Source organism: Dreissena polymorpha, chromosome 15 (genome assembly GCF_020536995.1).
Source record: "Dreissena polymorpha isolate Duluth1 chromosome 15, UMN_Dpol_1.0, whole genome shotgun sequence".
In the NCBI taxonomy this organism is placed as follows: domain Eukaryota; kingdom Metazoa; phylum Mollusca; class Bivalvia; order Myida; family Dreissenidae; genus Dreissena; species Dreissena polymorpha.
The window spans coordinates 29,165,468-29,186,870 of NC_068369.1; positions in this window are offsets into that span (position 1 = coordinate 29,165,468).

Here is a 21,403-nt window from a genome sequence, read left to right on the forward strand (position 1 = left end):
TGTAATGTAACCTAATGTCCAATGACACTCTTTTACAATAAAAGCCGAATATATCGAATTATCTGCTATTTGACTGTCACATGTCAATAAATATATTTTATTATACGTATCTTTTATCTTATAAACAGAACCAGTCTGAAAAAAACTTTACTAGTGAAAACAGCGCTAGGTTACATACAACTATGAAAATAAATATTCGGAACCGAAATTTCCAGGGGTGGATCCGTAGCCGCGAATCTGAAGTTAGATCCGATATCATCGGATATTTCGGGTACCCGTTGCAGCCCTAATGATGATGATGATGATGATGATGATGCTGCTGATGATGATGATGATGATGAAAGTGACGAAAGTTGATATGATTGATAATGATTTGTCAATAAACTCGTGTATTCAACACTGCTCTACGATACCTGCGGCCGAACAGAACACCTGTAGAATGGTATCGAAATGATTATATAAGCAGTATCATTAAATCTTCCTATAAATTATATCTCTGCGGTCTTTAAATATTCTCTTTATCACGAGCGGATATTCGAAACAATCCGCTACTTTATAATTTAATTTCACTTCATAGTAATTGATTTTTACAGCTTTTTGTGCGTCGCATTTCAAGGTAATGAAGACCGTCATTTGAGAGTTGAATTTCATCATAAAATGAAAGCAGCGCTTGGGGATTCCCTCATCTAAGAGTTGTTAGGCCTAATAATACAATATTTTTGTTTCGTGATACGCGATCTCCTTTCAAATGCCCCAACCGTTAAAAAATTAAAATTAATCCTCTCTCTCTCTCTCTTGAAAAACGAGGCTTAATGCATATGCGTAAAGTGTCGTCCCATATAAGCCAGTGCAGTCCGGACAGGCTTATCATGGACGACACATTGCTGAAGAAAAATTGAGGCGAGGTTTCATGAAAATGTGAAAGTCGTTTCAAAAGCTTAGTGGCGGTTTATATTGCCGTTGTATTGACACGCGTATACTTCAAACATTTAATTGACCTTATGTTGACGTGAAAGGCACACGCCTTAAAGCATTGTTTTTTTGACATAAACATTGAGCTAATTTTCATGAACAAATTGTGTAGCAGATATGGAGCGGAAACTAAATGGAGGCTTGAATATTTGACCTTAAAGGGTTACATTAACCGGAATCATCGACACATGCGTTCCCCTCAATGACCTAAGGTGAAAAAAACGTGTTAAGTGTGTAGGGGGTATGAGGCGGAAATAAAACTGTTACAGACAAACGGACAGACGATTCGACGAAAATGTTTCCTACAACTTCCCTCCCGCTTCGTGTCTGTGCATTAAAAATTAAATTAAAATTTACTCTAGAGCGTTAATTGCAAGTTCTTATCAGTGACGACACTTTTCGCCTAGACTCGATTTTCGTTTAGAAGACATTTCTCGTAAACAAAAATTTCCATAAAAACGGACAATATCGTTCCAGATTAGCCGTTACGGACTGCACAGATTAATTTTTGACGACACAATGCATATGCAATACGTCCCGTTTTCACAGAACGTGGCTCAAATTATTGTCGAGTAAGTTTATTCCAATATAGTTTATGTCTGGCCTAAACGACACGACGTTGTACATCTACGTCGACAGGCGAAAGCTAGTGGAAGGATGCTGTATCAACTACATGTACTTAATATTTCAAACGTCGCCAAGCAATAAATACATAATGTTTAATAACAAGTGCATATTTTAGCGCTTGAAAGAGAAGTTAACAAATAATGTCCATGTCCGTAAACGATGGGCAATAATTTAATCATAGTTAATGACATCGATTTGTAAAGGCAGATTATTAAAATAAGCATCGCTATGGGAAAGCTACACAAGATGACAATCGTGCACAATCTGAAATAAAAAAGGTCAGAAAAATGCTTTAAATTTGGCTGTTTCAAAATCGGACTCTATAATAAAGTGATTTAATGTACACTAACTTAATGTCTGTAGACTTTTTAGTCCATTCAATTAGCCTTGCCCATTTAAATCGAAAGGTGAAATTCAGTTTATTACATAGATGATTGACTAATGCGCTGATAACAAAATTGTTGGTTTTGTTGCTTATTTGTTTATGGGACGAGACGTCGTATTTGAGTCTCGCTCTGGGAAAACAGGACGAAATGCATGTGCGTACAATGTTGTCACAGATAAGCCTTTGGAGTCCGAACAGGTTAGGGTTAGGGTTAGGGTTAGGGTTAGGGTTAGGGTTATGGTTAGGGTTAGGGTTAGGGTTAGGGTTAGGGTTAGGGTTAGGGTTAGGGTTAGGGTTAGGGTTAGGGGTTAGGGTTAGGGTTAGGGTAGATTCGTAGCTTTCTGCCCGGACTGGACTTTCCTTTGGAAGAGACTGCCTCTAAACGAAAAATACCATAAAAGCGAAAAGAATCGTCCATGATTACATGTACACTGTGCTGACTGCACAGGTTAACCCATTTATGCCTAGCGTCCTGAAAAAAGGACATTGCAAACAGCGTAGACTCAGATGAGACGCCGCATAATGCGGCGTCTCATCTGGGTCTGCGCTGATTGCTTAAAGAAATTTATATATGAAATATTCTAAATATAGAAATAAATATGGTAGACATCTCTAATTTTGGAAATAAATTGATCCAATTTAGAAGGATGGGAGAGTCCACTGGGCATAAATGGGTTAATTCTGAACTACACATGACGCACATGCATTGAGTCCGGTTTTCATAGATCGTTGCTCATGTATATTATATAAACAGGCCAAAAGTGAACTGGAAAAAATAACACCGCGCAACAGACAGGAAGGAATGCTGGATCAACAAGTGTTAATTAAGGAACTACATTACGATCTGATTTCATGGTCATTACGGCTGCAAACGAAGTCTTTTCTAAACGTGACAAAAACATCAATAGCCAAAATCGATTAGGCGTTATGTAAGCAAAGAAAGTCGAAAGCGATGCTTGTAATGTTACTTTGGGGCTTTTGTCGAAATATTAGACAATCGAACGCGGAAATGCGGAGCGCGCAGGAATGAATGAACTTGGAATCTAAAGTAAAAAATGATGGTAAAGAAGTCAACACTGATTACAGGACCGTCGGAAAGTTGACATGAAAATTGAAAATCGTATATACAGACCTTTTATACAAGTTAATTACACTAGTTGAGTATGAAGACAGATGGCATGAATGAAATAAAAGCTGGTACAATAAATTGGTGTTGGGGTGGGGGCGGGTCGTTGTTTAACCTTCGCTACGAAGTTTTGAGTAACTAAGCGTAAAATACAGGTTTTAGTACGCTCGAACGATAAGTCTAGCTTGAGAATTAATCTTGTAGTCAAGCATACTGCTATAAAATATAAAGGTACGTGAGCATTAGTTTTTCATTCGCAAAATGTATCCCAATTTAAAAAGTCCTCCAACGGGTCTCTGATGTAGCAAGCAATATAAGTCGATTGTTATTATTCACAATTGCTGTAGTGAAATATAACAGAACTTTATTAAGTGAAGACACAAATTGTATTTATATTATAAATGTCAAAGATTATTTACATGAATGTTTATTTTCAATGTTTGCAAATAAGAGCAGTCATAATTGAAGCTACATTTTGATGGGAATGTTCCCAAATAATAATTAATCATCAAACGCTATGATGTCACCTTGGACCGTGTTGCCGTTTGACAACAAATGCCTGCGTAACAAGGGTCTGAATGACATTAAAAAGCGCGCCCAACTGTTTCCCTGTTGTTTAGCCACCACAAAAATGTCGCTGAAACGCGCCTAAATGTTCATTTGATGTCTCGTTCTAATCAGACGACAACCCAATGTCGTAAAACCCGCAGCGTGTTGCCGTAATCCGTGAAATTTAACCACGTGACTCCGTTACACATATTACGAAGCTGGAATTTAAGACATCTGTTCCGTAATAGTTTCGATTGTTAACGAAAATTCGTCAATAAGGCCCAATCGTCGTACCGCAGATAAAATCTGTTTTATTCGCCTATTTTCGACAGAAGACATCAAGGCTGAAAGTGGAAAGCAATATTCTCGGAGGAAACCTTTTTTACGTAAACAAAACGTAGAATTATTGTTGGCAGTCATTTGTGAAACTCTAATCATGAGTCTAGTAGAGTGTAATTCATGTACTAATCAAACGTATTTCTATGAGATGTCTTCAAGACGCTTAACCCATTTATGCCCAGTGGACTCTCCTATCTTTCTAAATTGGATCAAGTTATTTCCAAAATTGGGGATGTCTGGTATATTTATTTCTATTTTTAGAATATTTCTTAGAGAAATTCCTTCAAGCAAATAGCGCAGACTCAGATGAGACGCCGCATCATGCGGCGTCTCATCTGGGTCTACGCTGTTTGCAATGTCCTTTTTCAGGACGCTAATTATGAATGGGTTAATATGTCGTGCAGTCATAAAAAGGTTGAATTGCCCGTGGATTAACCTGAACAATCATTATGCACATTGATCCATTGGATCTCGTTCTGTGAAAACTGGGTTTAAAGCATGAGCGTTAAGTGTCGTCCCTGATAGCCTGTGCAGTCCGCACAGTCCACACAAACTAATCGGTGACGACGCTTTCCACCTTAACTGGAATTTCGTTAGAAGGGACTTCATGTAAACGAAAATTTCCATAAAAGTGCAACGCGTTGTTCTTGATTAGCCTGTGCAAACTGCAAATGTTAATCTGGGGCGATACTGTATGCACATGCATTTACACTCTGGATCAGCTGACGATTTGTCAAGTACTGTAAACCAGGAACCAAGTACGAGCCAAGTACGAGCAAAGTACGAGAAAATGTACGGACGATGTACACGCAATGTACGAGCTATGTACGAGCAAAGTACGAACAATGTACGAGTAATATTCGAGCTATATACGAGTAATGCACGAGCAATGTACAAGATATGTACGAGTAATTCACGAGCAAGTTTCAAGCAAACTCGCTTTTGGCTATTTGTTTTGATTTTAACGTATGCAACATCCGCTAAAGCGGAGCACTTGACAGATCCCTGCCGCTATTACACACCACGTGATGACCGATTAAAATATGATTGTTAGTATGCATGTTTAACATCGTTATGATATGTGACGTCGTCAGCGAAAATCAGTCTTGTGTTCGCTGACGTTAATGTCGGAAAATCGCGTGATTAAAATCTGGTACGAAAATGCGCTGGATATTTCGTCTTTTTTATACGATTTCTCGGCTCATAATTTATGTCATGTTTTGAAAAATTCCACAATACAGCATGAATATGTCCTTTAAGCACTGGCACAATTGGTGATTTGTAATCCATTTTTTTATTTCAATTTATTCCCCTTGAATGACACAGTTTCGTTTGAGCAGTTAACAGGTAGCGCCACCTGTCTCGTAGCGTAGATTTTCAATGGCTATTTAACACTGTAAATTAAAGTGGCATCGTGTACTGTTGGATGTTTCCGATCGAAGAAATTTCGAAAATGATATTTCCACAAGAATAAAAAAGGACAGTGACAGATATATGTGTATTCTGGCTTTGTAATTAATTTTCGCGACTCGCAAATTTGACCCGGAAGTAAATTGTACGATAAAATTGAACAACCAAAAAGCTAATGTGGATGAAAATTTAAAAAAAGCAAGAAGGAAAGCATATAGTATATTCGGTAGTGGTTACAAAGGGCAAGCGGGACTAAATGTACTGTCCATTATTCATCTTTACAAATCTTATGTTCTTCCCGTGCTCTTATATGGATTGGAACTGTTATTACCTCCTGAACGCATTATTAACTGTCTCGAAGCATTCCAAAGAAAGTTTGTTAAAGAAATTCTTAGACTACCAGACAACACAGCCAATGCGGCAGTATATCTTCTATCCGGACTTTTACCGATCGAAGCACAAATTCACATACAGGCACTGACCTTCTTACATACTATATGCTCGCAAGATAGAAACAGTATTGAGTGGGCGCTACTTGTACGTCAGATTAGCTTTAAATCAGTTGACAGCTCATCCTGGTTCATACAAGTTCAGCATATAATGTGGAAGTACGAGTTGGGGACTGTTGCTGACTTAGCTGACAACACACCCACAAAGGGAAAATGGAAGACACGTGTACTCAAGGCGGTTCATAGCTACTGGAGTGATCAAATAGACAGTTTAACACCCTTATATTCCACATTGTTTTTCTTGAGGCAAGATAAGTATGTGCCTGGTAAGATTCTCCCTTTGCTCTCATTGGAATATACGGCCAGAGAGTCAGAACGGTTAAAAACAAAGGTACGGTTACTCACAGGGACTTACATGCTCCAAACAAAACGTAAGAACTTTAACCAGTATGACATTAACCCAACATGTCAGATGTGTGGTGAAGAGAACGAAACCGCAGAACATTTTGTGCTCAAGTGTAGTGCCCTACATAGTGTTAGACAGTCAATTATGGTAGACATAGAACGTCAGTGGGGGCGATAACAGAGACTTCATTTAATACTTTACCCGTAGACGAACAGCTCTACATACTCATCAACAGTTGGCCAACTTTAAAGACTTTCCTGAAAACCTATTTGTCTACAGAATTTCACGAGTTTGAGAAGCATTGTGGGCGGTTGTTGTACGGTCTGGACAGGACACGTCAGTTGCTCTTGGTGACCAATGCAAGCCAGCGACCACCCCGTACCAAACACACACAAAAAACAAACTAAAGAAGGGCATATTTCTTAATTAAACTGGCAATAGTGTTTATTGGGTATTTTTATTCAAGGCAATACAATTCTAATGTATGTACAGAAGCACTCTCCGACCTTCCGTAAATTCACTTAATGTTTTATTTTTATTTTTTATCTCATTTAATATTTTAACAACTAATGAAAAATCGCGCGTACAGTTCTAAGTCGCATATATTCGCGATTAGTGGATAGACTTATATTCTAGTGAAAGGTGTGTGATTTAAGGAGTGAATAGTGTGAACGTGTAATATAGAGTGTTTATATTCGGTGGAGGATTATTCACTGTCTACAAACGATTGTTTGGTTCCTCTACAAAGGGGGTTCAAGAAGAACACAGAACAGAACAGAACAGATAGCAACTGAATTGTTTACATGAAATTGTGGCAGATTTAAATTTGACTTTTAAATATCATGTCACAATTTAGTAACACCAGCAAATGTTTAGGTGCAAATTTAATTATTATAAAAAAGTGTAATGTAGATAAATAACCAATAATTTGACATTCTACAGGTTGGGAAGTTATTTTTCAAGACCCTGAGGAAGTGTGAGGTGTTTGGAATCAGCTGTGAAGGATCTGGTACTTGAATAAGTTATTATTACTATCTACAAACTGAATCAGTCTATGTGTAATCAGCTACCCATTATTTACTTTTTATTGTTGTCTTTGTGTGTGTGTACATGCGTGTGTGGAGGATATCATTCTCGTCTAATATCAATCTTTTATCATAAGAGAGTAACCATGCATTATCTAAATGTCTCAAACCACCTATTAATTAATTGAAAAAAAAGGAATTATTTGGGTATCTCTTATAAGTTATTACGGTTTATTAATAAGTCATCTGTTTCACAGCAAAGCAGGTGTTTTACCTCGCAGACGAAGGCCATTCACATGGTAAAAGTGCAAATGCTGTGGTCAGCCAGGTTCACCACTACCTCAAAACATACGGTCTTGGCGAACAGCATGCTCACTTTCAGTGTGACAACTGTTGCGGCCAAAATAAAAACAACATAGTCATCTGGTACCTTCTGTGGAGAGTTCTTGTAGGTAATAACAAGCCCTTAGTTATTGTGTTTCTGATAGGTTTTTTCAATGTTGAGAAATTAATTTAGCTAAACCTGTTGTTTAAAATATTTGTTTTCAGTAATGCAATTAAAAGTTGTGAAGCATGTTGACATGTAGTGAAAAAGTTACAATTTACTTTTTTACTCTGATATCAATCCCAAAAGGAAAATCTCTTAAATTAGATATTGAAATGAGTCAAAACATTTTTAAAGTCAGTCAATTACTACAAGCATACATAATTCTAAATTGTAGCCTGACCTTTTTTTTAAACTGATTTTTTAACATTTCAGGTTTACACAGAAGCATCACACTAAGCTTTATGTTGGTAGGACATATGAAGTTTACACCAGATTGGCACTTTGGCATCTGGAAGTCTAAGTGGAGGTAAATTCCTTATCACAGTATGGTGTACGGAACCTGCAATGCATGATCCTTCTTGATAAACCTTGTTTGCCTTTCCATAGGTCTATTCAGTTGTATAGTTCTTCAATGTAATAAAATATTATGAAAATAATAAAAATTACATCAATTAAAAATAGTGTGTAGGTACTTTATGTCTTGTAACAGGAAAATAAATATTTATTTTAGTAGTTTCAGCTGTTTTATTAGTATGAAATTCTTGATAGGGCAAACAAAACCCCATGCACAATTATCCTTCAAACTTTGTAGTTTTCTATTACAACAACAACAACAAAATAATAATTTGATAATAGGGAAACTATATTTGTATTTGTTTCATTATTAAATGGTAATCTTGATAAAAAAACTTCAATGCAGAAATGTTGTCTGATGTTGCAGCTTCTGTGGGGTTATCGTCAAGGATAGGCCACAACATTCCCCAGCTTGTGGGGGACACTTCCAATCCTGTTGTGTTCTGCGATTGGAAGGATTATAAAGAATGTCACCAAATTTCACCAATTCCATGTGTCAGTAGATCATCCCGGTGTTGTGGAGTGCAGGGAATTTAGTGACTCACCAGTAGTCAGAATCACTCTCAGGAAGGTCTCAAAAGTGAATGTTAATGTGAGCCGTGACAACCTGCGAAAGAAATGTTTGCGAAAGGGCTTGATCTGGACTGTCAGTGGTACTTATTTGAACACATTCGTGAATTCTTTCGCACAGATGAAGCCAAAAACTTTACATGTCCGAAACCCGCTACTGGTAAGCGACAAAAAACAGACTGTGCTCCACAAAAACAGAAGATGCATTAAGTTGCACATCTGATCTTCTCTGATCATGCCACAACAATTACATACATCATGTATCAGTGTTTATTTTGGCCAAGGTATTGGGTGATAAATTTTCCCCCAAACAGTGCAAAAAATCCTCTATTCTGAGGAAAGCTAATACATGTACATGTATAGGAGTGTTAAATCTGTCAGTTGATACAGGTTTTGAAGTGTTCAATACAATAGTTTATTGTTCTAATTGCACAAGCTTGTTTTCAAGCTTTTTAAATCTCGTATTTAAAAAAACTAAAATCAATTTTTATATGTTACTTTGCAATTGTTTTCACCTTATGGACACAGACTGCCTTTCTGAAAAACTGGAGAAAAAAATCAATGTGAATATTGTATTTATTTACGTTTTTCCATGAAAATTCTATAATTTGTTTGTTTGCTTCATTGTTTCCATAGTAACCAAAACAAACAATTGATATGTATAAATTATTGTTTATTTTGTCTATTTTACAATATAAATAATGATTAATAATGATTATTACATTTACTGAAACATTTAGTATCCATGTGTAGTTTCAACCAACACTTTTCAATGATGTTTTTTCCATTCTGTTGTGTTTGAGGTTACATTGTACTTGAATACACATGTAACTGAATACAAAAGGAAATTGTTCATGGAACACAACAATTATTGATTGATATTGTTTAACTAGTGCAATTAATATTGTGTTTGCCTTTAAACAAATACTTGATTGATAATACAATTCATATATTTATAAAAGGCGTGATTGTGTGCTCTGATGATTATTAACATGTAGATCGGTTACCATAGCAACACAAATGATACATTTTGAATGTCCATTGTTGTTTGAAAAATGTTTTCCTTGTTTTTTTTGTATTAAATGATAACTTTTCGTGACAGTAAAATGTAGGGTTGGTCACTTTTGAAGGTCATAAAATTAGATTTGAATGTGATAAATAAAAATCTATATCATTTTTGTGAGCTACAATGTTAAGAAAATCTAAAATTGCAAAAAAGTCAAAATGAGATTTTTTTAACACAAGACTGATTTTCCCAGCTTTTGTCACATATATTGTCATGTAGATTTATTATTGTAATCCAATTATGCATATAAAATAGTCATTTCATTTTATTATAAATAATCCCGAATCTTCATTAAATTTAAAAAATGTACAAACCTATAAACCTTTCAGATCTTAAAGAATTTTACTTGTGATATTGCAGTGTCGATCGTGATACATCGAGTATCTCCGGAATTCTCCGTAAGGGAGATTTCGAGTCTATTTTGCAATCGTTATACATCGACTATGCCTGAAATCTTCCGCAAGGTATATTTATTTGTGTAATAAAACATATAAATGATGTACTGCAAGGAGTTAGCATTCTTTGATGAGACACGACTAACAGATGCTTATCAACCATGTGATTTGTAAACAGAAATTGGCTATTAAATTATTTTTTTTACAAGTTGTTATTGACATAAAACGGGCTTCTGCGAGCTATACACCATTTGATACGTATTAAAGGGGCCTTTTCACAGATTTTGGCATTTTTTAACTTATTCATTAAATGCTTTATATTGATAAATGTAAACATTGGATCGTAAAAGCTCCAGTAAAAAATCAAGAATAAAATTAAAAAAAAGGAAAAGAACATTGCCCGGAGCAGGTTTCGAACCAGTAACCCCTGGAGTCCTGCCAGAGTCCTGATGTAAAAACGATTTAGCCTACTGAGCTATTCCGCCGACTACACATACTTCACGTATTTTATACCTTATATAAGCAATCTTCGTAGTTATACAAAATTTAACGACAAAAACAGAACTCTCCAAATTATTCAATCGTTTCGCGTTGCAACGCTTTATAATTTTTAGGTTGTATAATCGTCAAAAGATGCATATAATGGCTATATTAAAGCATGGTAAATGTTCAGTATTACTGTTTCCTCACAAATATCATAACTAACACGAAAATTTGCGAATCTGAAACAACTTTTTTCAATTTTGTCAATTTACCAAAGCGTGAAAAGATCCCTTTAACATTGGAAAGCAAAGCACTTTGTCAATTATCAATACATTTTATCAATTTTATCAATACATCATTTCATGTGAGTTCCAATTAAATTCTGTATTTGAAGTCATTAAACGAAATGTTAATTGAAATTAGCGGCCTTTACTGGGCGCTAATTAGCGAAAACTTAAAGGCTCTTTTATCGCGTCATAAACGTGTCGACAACGCTAGGAATTCGCGCTAAGCAATGGGCGGTTCCGGAAACATGCTTTGAATATGATTATCTCCAACTTCTGAAACTGTTTCGGCAAATTGCGTTTTGGTTCCCACTTCTCTCTTGTAACTTCAATGAATCATTACATAACAATTTTCACAATTATACGGGATTCAACAGATATTATGAGATGCATATTTATACCATAGCTATTAGTATTTTTTGGGGTAAAACAACGGGGTAAACTAATACTACTTGTGAAGTTCTTACTGCACAGAAATAGAGTCTGTACTCTTCCAAACAAAGGATTACATACATTACTAATGACAGCACTTCAAAAATAAATTAAATATGTTAACATGTTACGTGTCACCGTATTGCATTTATATTATAAAATAAAACACCCATCGTTCAAGTACTGGTTTGTATCTGATTATTGATTCTTTGTACACTTCACTCTGTAACTTCATTTTTATTCAATTTGGCAAACCAATGAAATTTGAGTTTATACTGTACCTATAGCCAAAAGAATTCCAAAAAGAAATTAACACAAAAATTCCATCACTGCGTCAAATATTTGCTATTTATTAAAATGTTATGCGTTTATCAGTTAATGGACAAACTTGTGTGGTTGACATAATGGCTGGTCTAACGTTTATTAACAATGCACAAACGTTTAAGATTTTATGTTAAACATATTTAAGAAATGTTTAGTCTATTTTATAACTTTTAATGCGTTTTTTTGGTTAAAAATGTTGCCTTTGAAAATGGATATTGACTGTTATACGTAAACGCATTTATCAGAATGCATGGGAATCATTTATAGTGTGTTGCAGCAATACATTATATTTAATGTTTTTTCCTTGTAAGCGCTGAATGTTCTATTCATGCTGCGCCGTCTGTTTCACTTGAACGTCTTGTCAAACTGGAATTTTGTAAATCGATAAAGTGGCAAATTGGGAATTTTTTATCGGCGAAATGGACCAAAATTTAGATTTTAACACCAAATATTGACACATCAGAACAAAATCATATACATTGTAGTTAAATACTTTGTTATAGCTCTATGTTCATAAAATAAAATTGAGTTATAATCATCATTAGACACTTCTTTCTATAAAAAGTGTTTTTTTTTATGAAATAAGTTGTTATTTTAACAATTTTGGTTTGGGATCGGGTCCGTTTGATTTGGGATCGGGTCCGTTTTACGGCCTTTTTTAAATAGCACGAAAACCAGTGTTAAATCTCGATAATTTGTGTAAAGCACGAAAGTGTTACGAGGGACCTTTTCACGGATTTTGTCATGTTTTGATGTTTGTCATTAGATGCTTTTCATTGATAAATGTAAACTTTTGAAATAAATAGCTCCAGTAAAAAATCAAGAATAAAGTTAAAGAAAAAAAGTAATCCTGAACTGAGATTGAAGCAATCCTCGTAATGTGACAACATAAAACGATAAAAACAGAACTCTCCAAATTAATCAATCGTTATGCATTTGTAATTCTTTATAATTTTCAGGTTTTTAAATCGTCAAATAATGGATATTACGGATATTTTAGAGCATGAGAAATGTTCAGTATTACTGTTTACTCGCAAATAATATAACTACAATGAAAATTTTCTCATCTATTTGTTTACAATTGTTTCAATTTACCAAAAAATACACAAACGAAAACGAGTAAACAACGCACAAAGGAGTGGATGATGTAAGGGAGTTGATGGAGGTGGGTAAGTGAGGAAGGGGGGGACGAGGGGGTATGTAAGAGAAGAAAGGGAGGAGACGGAAGGGGAAAGGAGAGATGGTGATTAAAATATTGTGGGAGCGGAGGGGACTTGAGGATGTGACTTGAGGGAGACGGAGAAGTAATTGATGAAGAGAATGAATAGTGAGGAGGGAGGAAGAAAAGAAAAGGGAAGCCAAGGGGATGGGGGTCATAGATGGAGGTCAGGGAGGCATGGAAGGTTTAGGATAATTGTAGTGGATAATTTGGTACTTTCGTGTTTTATTTTGGCCGTATTATTTTTGTTGTTGTTGCTATCTTTCAGCTTGATTACATAGATGAGCGCAAATCACGCGAAAGCGGTAATCTATGAACGCTCCACACAACATCGTATTCGGGCGGGGGGAACTTAAATTTAATTGTTCACATAAATCTCTTTAACGCTCCGTAATATTTCGTATGATAATATAAATCTACATGCATCAATTTGTTTCAGATAAGTTCATTTCAACAATAAATTAGTCCTTACCGTTGCCTGTAGTAAGTTTAACAACATAGTTGTCTGTTTGCCTTTCCCTCCAGGGGAATGAATGTGGAGATGGAGTGATTTTCATAACGTTTGTCGTCCATTTGTAGTCATGAATAATTTAAGATTTAATCATCGTATTCAGAATAGTTATGTAGGGTGTATTGACAATTTGAAAACTTAATTAGAAATTAAGACAAGTTTTTATATTGAGTAACGATGATAATGATGATGATCATGATGATGATGATGATGATGATGATGATGATGATGATGATGATGATGATGATGATGATGATGATGATGATGATGATGATGATGATCATGGCGTTAAATATGCTATCTTGTTGTTGCTGTTGTTGCTCTTAATGATGATAATAATTAAAATGATGATCATTATAATTTCGCTAATTATGTTACATTGTTGTTGTCGCTGCTGTAGCTGTTGTTGATGATGATGATGATGATGATGATGACCATAGTAAATATGGTTAGTGTTAATTTGTCATCAACAGCAGCAGTAGTAGTTGAAGTGGTACAAGCAGCACCAAGAGTAGTAGTAGTAGTAGTAGTAGTAGTAGTAGTAGTAGTAGTAGTAGTAGTAGTAGCATTAGTAGAGTAGTAGTAGTAGTAGTAGTAGTAGTAGTAGTAGTAGTAGTAGTAGTAGTAGTAGGTAGTAGTAGTAGTAGTAGGTATAGTAGTAGTATAGTAGTAGTAGTAGTAGTCGTAGTAGTAGTAGTATAGTAGTAGTAGTAGTAGTAGTAGTAGTATAGTAGTAGAGTAGTAGTAGTATTAGTAGTAGTAGTAGTAGTAGTAGTAGTAGTAGTAGTAGTAGTAGTAGAGTAGTAGTAGTAGTAGTAGTAGTAGTAGTAGTAGTAGTAGTAGTAGTAGTCGTAGTAGTAGTAGTAGTGTAGTAGTCGTAGTAGTAGTAGTAGTAGTAGTCGTAGTAGTCGTAGTAGTAGTAGTAGTAGTAGTAGTCGTAGTAGTAGTAGTAGTAGTAGTCGTAGTAGTAGTAGTCGTAGCGTAGTAGTAGTCGTAGTCGTAGTAGTCGTCGTAGTAGTAGTAGTAGTAGTCGTAGTAGTCGTAGTCGTAGTCGTAGTAGTAGTAGTCGTCGTGTAGTAGTAGTCGTCGTAGTAGTAGTCGTATAGTAGTAGTAGTCGTAGTCGTAGTAGTAGTAGTAGTAGTAGTAGTAGTCGTAGTAGTAGTCGTAGTCGTAGTAGTAGTAGTAGTAGTAGTAGTAGTAGTAGTAGTAGTAGTAGTAGTAGTCGTAGTAGTAGTAGTAGTAGTATGCTTTTTTAGGATGATGACGACGACGATGAACATTATGTTTATAACGTCGTTCAATTTCACGTCGAATTAAAACTTTGTTTTTTGCCAATATCTCAAAAGCCGATTTGCTGGTAGGCGCGGCCAGTTAACGTTGGACGTGATCCAGAATCCGCGTTCAATCAGAACAGGCGAAGGTTTGAAACTTCTAAGAACGTTACCGAATGCCCGTGAAAAAAAAGTGACATGATATCTGCGAGAAGCATTTTCCTGTAAATAATATAATAATAATGTGTTCACATATATATTATTCATGTTAACATACTAGAAAGAAACTTAAATTTTCAAAAATATTTACATATATTTTATGATCACATTCAACACACATCTACATATTCGTTTCAGGCGAACATGTTTTAACAAAAACTTTTGCTGCGAGCGTGGAAACATAATAAATAAAAAATATTTCAATGATAATAGTTATGCTGATTTTATAGAACTTTCAAATAATTTAAAATATTCGGCTCTGGTATTTTGGCGGGTTTACATTAAATAATATGTATATGTATAATAAATGATGACGATGAGGAGGAGGATAATATAACAATGTAGATACAATTTTGATATATTTTTACGTTTAATTTTTACACGTTTTTAATATTTTTAGAGTACATATCATACTGAAGAAACCTATCTCAGTGTTAACATGCAGATAATCAAATAGCTAGTCAGACAAATAGTCAATTATAATATTCATATATAATATTAATAATATTAATAAGACATATAGTTTACTATACAACATTCACAACATTGTTTGACTAATGTTGAGCACAGAGTAAGAAATAGGAACTTCGTTTTATTAATTAACCCCTAATACGATACGCTTGTAATTTCGCAGTTCGCAAAGGCTACTTAGGGACACCACATTTTTTCATTCATAACGTCCCTCATTCGCCTTAGCGGACTGTGTGCGCACATGCATTAAACCCCCTTTTCCTAGAGCGAGTCTCAATAAGTTTTATTCAGACATTGTAAATTGAATCCCTAATTCTCCGTTTCATCCCTCATTTTAATCATATACGATAAACCGTAAAGCATCGGACCACGCCAAACCAACGGAACGAAAATTAATTGCTCACTCACAACGTCCATCTAACATCGTGGCACCAGTAATGATTTAAGGCCCAAAAAAAACATGAATGCCAGTAATGACAAAACTGCTACTTGAAAATTACCGCGTCGCTTTATCAGCCTCCACAATATTGTTCCCTTTCCACGTAAGCATGTAAATCAATGACAAACTGTTTTCATAACAAGTGCAAAACATTGCATAACAAGTGTAAGTTCTCGTTTTGCTAATGAACCCGAATGATCTCCGCTTGTTTACATTGCATTTTCTCGCTCCGGAAGTGTATATATTTAGAATACTGTAACCAATACTGTACGGTGTGGGTTTTCAATCTGCGTCGCAGGAAGTTAATTTTCGTCACTCGGGACTTAACGAATCAGAACGAGGCGGTGACGCCGGTGGGTGGGGAAATGAGCCGTGTAATTCACCCAATTTAACTCTCTGAACAAGTGATTCTTTCACGTTCCTAGAAGCTGTCTTCATCGGACGTTAATTGCTGGAAACACAAATGGTTAAACATGGTTAAAATAAACATAAGTTTCGCACAACATTTTTTTCATTTATATTTTCGGCCACTTGATCTTAACCAGTATGTAGTACTAGGCATCATGGTAGTTTTGCTGATAATGATAACTAGTGTTCTATTTTATAACAGTATTGGTTTTATATTGTGCTATATAATGTTTGGTCATTGGTAACTTGTCGTGAATAACGGAAATAGCAACGCACTTTGGTGTTCACCAATGTCCGGTGTTCATCAACAAAATGCGTTACGCACTTTACTCACATTGGTTATGATGATGATGACGACGACGACGATGATTCTTAGAACCTTTGCATTTTTTGCAAAACTTGGTATTTTGCAGTTTGCTTATACAACAATTCCATCGTTAAAAATAAAACATAATCCTTCTGGTATGCCATCTCGTCTGCTATGAGAGTGGTTCGGATTTTAGAAGACGACTTTAAAGTTTGAAAAATGCGCCTAAGTGACAAAATACCCCTATTATTCCATCGTTAAAAATAAGACATAACACTTCTAGTATACCATGTCGTCTGCTAGGGGTGGGAGGAGGTAGTGGTTTCACTTCTAGTACCGGTATACCATGTCGTCTGCTACGGGGTGGGAGGAGGTAGTGGTTTCACTTCTAGTACCGGTATACCATGTCGTCTGCTAGGGGTGGGAGGAGGTAGTGGTTTCAGCTCTAGTACCGGTATACCATGTCGTCTGCTACGGGGTGGGAGGAGGTAGTGGTTTCAGCAGACGACTGGGAAGTTAAAAACATGCGTTAAGTAAGAAAATCCTCCATCGAGTCGATAATTTGTTGAAATGTTTGTGAAAATAAAGACGCAATTACATTATTAGCAGGTTCAGTGTTGGAACACGAGCGCATGCCCGAACTGATCAGAGCTTCCTGTCTGGCAATGACCAAAAAAATACGAACGCTTTTAGTCCCAACGTTGCTGTTATAAAGTTTATATGATAAAGTCGTCGTACATACTGTTCTAAAAGCGTTTTATTATTTATTTATTTAGAAGTACTAGTTGAAATAGAAGTAGTAGTAGAAGTAATAGTAGTAGAAGTATTATTATTATTATTATTAGTATTATTATTATTATTATTATTATTATCCATTATCATTTTATAGTATTTAGTATTATTATCATTATTATTAATTATTATTATTATTATTATTATTATTATTATTATTATTATTATTATTATTATTATTATCATTTTATTATTTTAGTATTATTATCATTATTATATTATTTTTATTATTATTATTATTATAATAATTATTATTATTATTATTATTATTATTATTATTATTATTATTATTATCATTATTATTATTATTATTATTATTATTATTATTATTATTATTATAAGGTACAGCATGTTATGAGTTGGAAGAGGAATTAAGCGTTACTAAGACAAACGACTTAAAAAGAGTTAAGACTTAAAAGACTCAAGAGTAAAAAATTGAAACATAAACAGAGTTTACAGATTTGAGACTTAGACCGATTGGAGATTAAAAAAGAGTTGCTTCTTAAAAAGACTTAAGACTTAATCAGAATTTAAAAGATTGTCTACTTAAAAAGACTTACGACTTAAAAAGAGCTGAGACATAAAAGCCTAAAGACTTCAAAAGAGTTGCTACTTAAAAAGACTTAAGACTGAGTAAGACATAAAAAGAGTTGAGACTTAAAAAGAGTTGAGACTCCGAAACACTGGAGACTTAATAAGTGTTGATAATTTAAAGAGTTGAGACGTAGAAATAGTTGAGATGTTTAATGACTTAAGACTTAAAAAGACTTAACTTAAAGAGACACAATTCTTAAAAGAATTGATTCTTGAAAAATCGTGATACTGTAATACACTTAAAAAACAATACATGTATACCTATAAATTTATGTAAAGGTTAAAGACCATGCAACTAAATAAACGTTGTTTGTAAATAGTTTTGACTTTTTTTATGGTGTCATGTCCAGTAGACATGACCGGTTGTATATATGTTTTTATTTGCGCAAGTTTTAACAAACGAATCATGATGTGTAATTTTCAACAACGTTACTTAACATGATTCATTAACAACAATCAAACTTATGAATTCAGTTAACAGGCAAGGGCAAAAGACGTTTGGCGGTTGTATCCTTCCGCACCTATACGGAAATGACTGTATCCTTTTCTTTTTCAATAACAATGCGTCATCTCTTCGTGTAAACGCAACGGCGTTGTAATTGTATGGGAAAAAGACGTTTGACTGACTTGTCCCTTGCGCACCTATACGGAAATGACCTTCTGCCATAACTATACGGAAATAACAATATCCTTTTTTGCAATAACATCGCGTCAACATTTCATGTATACGCAACGGCGTTGTTACTTTATTTGATTTTATGATCTCTTTTCCAATTAATAAGCCTCATTCTGAAAAAAGTGTCGATCCTCATAAGCCTGTGAAATCCGCACATTCTTATCAGGGACGACACCTAGCGACTAAACTGGGTTTTCGTTAAAAAGATACTAAATTTTACCGAAAAACTAAATAAATGCGGATGAATGATGACCATATGCATTCTATATTTTTGAAGAATTTCAAGAATCATTTTCTTAACTGCATGTAGTTCGGGTACAAACTAATCTATTATTTTGTATTGTTTTATCAGCACTTGTTTGTCTTCATTTAATGGGGGTTCCTGACTTGAACGATTCCCAAAATTTAGTTATCAACAAGAGGCCGTTTCGATTTGCTCGTTGGAACCGTAGAAATGGAATTGATGTCCGCAAAATAGCTCTCTAGCGCGCGGTAAAGCTAAAACCAGGCGTCGAAGACTGGATCTCGCTGACATTTCGGACGGCAATGCTTAGCGTTAATCGGTTTTTAAAAGATCTTCGCGAATAACATTATTTCTTTCTTCATGAAATGAGCGTATGATGATTTATTTCTTCCCTGGCTACATGCGTTTTGCTCGTTATAGGTCGCGTTGATTTCCCTCACTGTTTTACCGCGGTCGTAGAAGAGCTGCGTTAAATTTAGAAAACCATGCCCTCATCAAGGCATGCGCATGCGTGATGACAGGTTACCAATCACTATCTCTAGCATACCGGCTGAATCTCACCAATTACTTTATTTGGCTAGAAAAGCAATCCCTATTCAATTGGCTTTGTCACACGTTCAAAACCTTCGAAACGCAATATACAATTATAACAATAATGTACTTACTTTATTGGTTAACGCAATTTAACGCTTATTAAAAAAAATTCTCACTTAAACAAGCTCGTACTCAAACATGTTTCTTGCGATATTGGTGTTCAATATTTGAGCCTCACTCTAAGCAAACCGAGTTTAAAACATTTGCGTGAAGTGTCATCCCTGAGTAGTTTTTTGTGGTTTGGGGATTTCGTCGATGTTACCCTTTATATCTGACACGTAAACCCCACCCCCGTAGACAAACACCCAATCAACTTGGTCACGGACCAGGGTGATATAATAATGTAAGAAGAACACGTTACAGCTCATAATGTGGATTATTCTTATGTGGATACGTGAGAACTATACGTGTTTACAACAAGTCGATTTAAAAACAGTTGGCTGGTCCCAAACTGACTTCGTCAAAATTAATGAAATGGTGACAGTAGTAGTAGTAGTAGAAGTAGTAGTTTAATTAGTAGTTGTCGTTGTTGTTGATTATGCTTGCTTTTTTGTTTATTTGTTTTTCTTGTTGGTTTTCTTGTATTTTGTGTTGTTGAAGCAGCAGAAGCAGACGCAGCAGAACTAGTTCGTGCAGTAGGTTGATGAGCAATTTTGAAAACTACGACAGCAGTAATCGTCAAATATACAATGTCATTTACATGTATAATGTAACAAATTCATATTTAAGAGGCTAGCGGACATTGTGACACATTTGTGTCTTTCATTACAACTCTTTTTCCACTCAAAGGACACTTTTGGTGTTCAAACAATAAACCGAGGTCTTTAAAAAGATGATTAAAAAGAACACCAACGAATTTAAAGAAAATTTACGTCTTTGATTTTAGTGCAAAGTCCACAGAAGGGTTTTAAAGGTCATTCGTTGTCAATCACCTCGACCTGTCTGTGTCCATTTCCTCACATGTTTCGTTTTATCTGCAAAGCAAATATAGTTTACTACCCGAAAGTGTTGATAAAACGTACAAAATAAAACTACCCGCAGATAATAGGTATTGTTATAAATGGACATAAAATATGCCTGTAACAATACATCTGAAAACCTATTAATGAACAGGCGACAATCTCATTTGAATATTTCCCTCAACTAATCGAGGTCAGACCGCCGCGGTTTAACAGTTTTGATAATACTATTAAATGTGTAATTGATATATTTGGGATAGGTTTATAGATTTAAATTTCAGGGAGTGATATTTTAACTCTTTAATTAATCTTTACCACGGACTTATACGATCAAATTGACCACGGTGTCCGTTTTAATTGCTATATCCGAATCATGGTTGTCATTAACGTTTTCAGACGTCAACAATGGCGTTTATAAGGATCGTGCGTTCGTTATTACCAATGTTTGTAACATGAATATATGTAATATCATTTTTCATTACCTTTAGCGCGCATTTTTCTTTGATTGCTATGATTTGCTATTACGCGCGCTTTTAGTCTTTAGAGCAATAGTTAGAATTATTAATAAAGCTCCCCTTACCCCTCAATGTGTGTTGTCGGTCTTACGTTTAAGTATAATTAACCCTTTGCATGCTGGGAAATGTGTCGTCTGCTAAAATGTCGTCTGCAGAATTTTTAAAATTAGCATTTTCTTCGATTTTTTTCAAAGAATACTATCAGAATAGCAAACAGTTTGGATCCTGATGAGACGCCACGTTCTGTGGCGTCTCATCTGGATCCAAACTGTTTGCAAAGGACTTTAAAATTCAGCTCCAGCGCTTTAAGGGTTAAGGTCCTTAATTGTATTTAGAAGAAAGATTAACAAACCCACCGCCCTTTCTAGGGCCTCAGCGTGGTCTTATCAGTCATGTGATATTAATTACTGGTTTGACCGGCTGATTCTGTCTGGGGGTCA